Genomic DNA, 282 nt, shown 5'->3' on the forward strand with positions numbered 1-282 from the left:
AACGCTATAGCAGAAGGCACTTCCTCAGCCTGCCACGCAATAGGGATGAACCCTGAACCATATGATTAGGAAGTAAGCTTCTTACCACACAACCACGCCGTATCAGGAGAAAAGGGAGAAAAAAGACTGGTGGGGAGAGAGAAGAGTAAAGAGAAAAAGCAGAAGAATACGAACACAAATAAAATTGGAAAGAAAGAGCGGGTAGAGAAAGATATTACACATACATACAAACATATCTAGATGCTCGCGTACACATTGAGGAAGAGAGAGAGGGGGGGGGGG

This window comes from Octopus bimaculoides, chromosome 5, assembly GCF_001194135.2.
Source record: "Octopus bimaculoides isolate UCB-OBI-ISO-001 chromosome 5, ASM119413v2, whole genome shotgun sequence".
Classification (NCBI taxonomy): domain Eukaryota; kingdom Metazoa; phylum Mollusca; class Cephalopoda; order Octopoda; family Octopodidae; genus Octopus; species Octopus bimaculoides.